A 3,723-nucleotide genomic window follows, 5' to 3' on the forward strand; every position below is an offset into this window, starting at 1 on the left:
TACTAAATTTTTTTTTCAGGTGGTAGAATCTGGGGAGCTGCAATAGTCCAGGGGTTTCACTCTGGGGAAGGATTGTCTGAGGTTTAGTGAACTTTTTTCATTTGTGTGTCTACTTGTTTCATGGCTCAGGACAATTTTTTTTCCATATCTGTTTCTGTCCTTTTCTCGATGATCGTCTCCATTTCTGAGGGGAAGCAGCCTTAAGGAAAAAGGCTGCCCAAAGGAGCAGCCTTTGCTTTGCTGCTGTCATGTGATTTCCCCAGGATGGCTTTTTTCTTTAGTTTATTTCTAGCCAGCCTTTTTTTAGCTTTCTTCTCTTGCTCTTGTTACCCATCCCAGTTGATGTGTCTGCTCATGTTGGTAGGTCTTGTTACTAGAGTTGCTGTTGATCCGTGTCTTATCAAAAGAACTGTCAATACTGGGGAGAAGCTGGGTCAGGGTGGGGTGCTTGCAGGGTTTTTCAGGACCATGATTATGAAGTATTTTGGTTTGACTTACCTATTTTTAAGAAATTGGGCACCAGTTTGCAATGCTGTGCTCATGTGTCTTTTCTCAGCTTTTTTTGTCTGAATCTGTATGTCCACCTGAAAGGCAGTGGAGAAGAAATAAAGAGGGAAGCAGCTACATTCCCTGCTTCCCTCCCATGCCATCCCCTACGCAGGCTTACTAGATTACTCTTCTGCAGGCTATCTATGGCTAGCACTACAGTGTTCTTCGTTTCCGTGGTACCTACTTATTCTTGTTTCATGGCAACCGCCTTGTTCCGCCCCTCCTGACATCACTGAAAGTTGGAAAAGGGGCCCCATAAGAAAAAAATAAAAAGCAAAAAGAAGGTTTCGCATTAACTGAGAATAGCAGGGGGATAGTTAGGGATACTTTATAGAAGCAGGAATGTAGAGCTCGTTAGAGAAAGGGGAATAGCAGATATGGGGTCTGAGGTAATGAGGGTGATGAAGGCCATGCTGATAACGTTTGAGACAGCTGGCAGGGAGGTGATTAGATGTCCACAGAGCGAGACGAAACTAGTTTGGGGGATGCCCCCCTTCTCTGTCAGAAGTTATGGCGAGGAAGGTCAGAAGCCTTCATGAAAAAGACAACAGAATTCTTCAACCCACAACCCACTACACACATGCAACAGGGAAGGGTCTGCATGCTTTGGGGTATAACGAATATGTATCAGAATTCCGGGAAACTATTGATTATGTATTAGTTCGCCTTATATCTGTAGCACGGTTTTTTCAGACGGTGTGCAAGCTTGGAGGGGTTATTCCCCTTGCACCAGGCTTTTGCACAATTGCCGATAAAACATACCTTCTCTATATCCTTACAGGCTATAGGATTTGATTTTCCGTGTGCCAATTACTGGCATGCTTCCTATATCTGGTGGCTCTTTGTGTTTGGGGTACTGCCTTCCACCATCCATTTGAGAAGAGCTATCTAATGAAGAAATAATCAAATCAGTTCTTTACCTACTTTTTCCTTATGGCACTTTGGCTATCTCTGCTTGAACATCTCAACCCCTCTCCTTTCTCACACCTCCACCTTAGGCTAGACATATGGTGATGAGAGTCAAGAGGATAGCAGGGAGAGGGTGCTGTTTGTCCCTCACTACTCTGACTTCTTCAGGCCCCATCTGGAGTACTGCATGTCGATCTTGGGCCCGCAGCTCTGGAAAGAACTGGAGCTTTTGGAGAAGGTCCAGAGCTCTCTCTTTCTTTGAGGAACAAAAACAGATCCACAGAGCAGTGGTATATGAAGACAAAGCTAGGCTGAGTAGTGCATCTTCCCCATGATGTACAAGTGTTAGTCAAATGGAGAGATGACAGTGGAATAAGGAAACAATTAAACTTCAATAAAAGAAAATAAGAAATAACATTCCAGTCAGATCTAATCACATTTGTATAGCATAACTTTCAAATTGGAAGTCTATAAAAACCAACCACATCTCAGCCAGTTTGTCTGGCATCTGTCCTGTATAATAAGCCAGAGGTTCCCTGTGGCAGAACTCCAAGGCAGTTTGAAACCATGTCTGTAGTGGGGGTGGCACTGAGCCACATTTCCAAAGATGCAGGATCATTTTTCTGGTGGGAAAGGTCAGGCAGTACAGAGCCATGAGGGATTAGATTCCCTTTTTTGGCTTTTTCTCCATTCTTATTCCTTCAAATAGGCTTCTTTAAATAGTAATGTTAATTCACAAACAGAAAACTGGCATTATATTGATGAACCATTTAAAATGACAAGCAGCAGAAAATCTAGAACCCTCAACCTGTCTTATATCATTATAAAACAGCACAGAATTTGATAGATTGCTGGTTACCTTTCCCTTGTCCTTCCCCAATGGTTTAAAATTTTACCTAATACAGATTAAAATATATGTAATGGATGATATCATTCCTATCTTTTGTTTTTGATATGTGAAAGGCAAGCATGAATATAGCAGTTAACTTAACATTTATCTTCCATTTTAAATAATAACCTTATTCATAATCCATAAATGGACTCCATATGCTACCAGACAGTAATTCCTAACATTCATTATGGGAGCACATATGGGAGCTGTGCTCACTCAGGGTAAAATCCTGACTCTATTGATGTCAATGGCAAAATTCCCACTAATTTTGTAAGGGCCAAGATTTCACCCTTGATGTTGAGTCACTCTGATAATAAAAGAGCTAGTGTTGAGAAATAAAAATAGCATCCTGTCCTCTTGTTCTCTCTTTCTTTGCCTCACATAAGTTTGAGCAACAACTGGGTTATCACTGAATTAATGTAATCCAATATTTGAGTTTTCTAGCTTGCATTAAGTACTTTGCCTGGAGTGAGACAGATGCAGATTTACAGTCATAGTAGCTACATAGTTGTCTATAAATGTTAACAGTGACAACTATTTCAGAGAAGAGGAGAAGATTACTGAGAAGTACAAGAACTGATGTGCACTAAAAAGGAAGGGTAGTATGGAGCTTTCCAGCAAGAAGTATGTCTCAGGGAAACCAAGTGTGTGGAATGTTTTGCCACAGTCTTTGGGTCATGTCTGAATTTGGCCCAACAGAAAAATTATTCCATATCCCCCTTATTGTGCGTAGAAAGTTTATAACAGGCAGACGTTACAATGATTGTAATTTGGTTGCACTCAGCAAGAACTAGAATAAAGCCCAAATTGCTGTTAATTACTGCATTGCTGTTACATTACTACAATGCGTCTTGCCCACAGGACAAAGGAAGTCCTTTCAGAGGAACTTTAGTGAAACTGGCTGGATCACTATTTTTACTCTTGAGTTAGATGAGCTTAACATTAACTATTCCAGACATGGATGGATGATTTTCAAGACTGATACTGATTCAAATTCAAGTATCTTGAAAATTCATGCTGTTAGATTCTCTGGAAACATTTCACATACTGAGTGCTTTAAATACAAGTGACCAAACTCTATGTTTTCTTTCCAGAGCTAGCAAATAATTGACATTCTGGTTCACAGAACAAATGAAACTATTTTATTGAATGTATACACACATTTAAAAGTGTTCAAAATTAAAAATAAATATCAGCTTGAAATCAAAAGTCAACATTTTTCAGTTAGAAAATATAAAATTCTTTTGAGGTTTCTGTTCTTTTTTCTTCTCTTTTTTGATCATAAGGATCATTCTGGTTCAAGTAAGACTCTCATCAAAGTGTAGTTTTGACAAATCAGGTTATGATTTGAATTTATGAAAATATACCACACA

The 3,723-nt window shown here is 39.7% G+C and overlaps 1 long non-coding RNA gene across 1 annotated transcript; it reads right to left on the reverse strand.

Annotated features, from left to right (window-relative positions):
- Positions 1-329: 329 nt before the first annotated feature.
- LOC116216811 lies at positions 330-823 on the reverse strand. The gene is made up of 3 exons (XR_004160311.1): positions 668-823; positions 499-584; positions 330-418 (listed from the first exon to the last, which is right to left on the reverse strand). It is a non-coding gene; the product is annotated as an uncharacterized LOC116216811 (long non-coding RNA).
- Between the last annotated feature and the right edge of the window lie 2,900 nt (positions 824-3,723).

Source organism: Meleagris gallopavo, chromosome 7, assembly GCF_000146605.3.
Source record: "Meleagris gallopavo isolate NT-WF06-2002-E0010 breed Aviagen turkey brand Nicholas breeding stock chromosome 7, Turkey_5.1, whole genome shotgun sequence".
Classification (NCBI taxonomy): domain Eukaryota; kingdom Metazoa; phylum Chordata; class Aves; order Galliformes; family Phasianidae; genus Meleagris; species Meleagris gallopavo.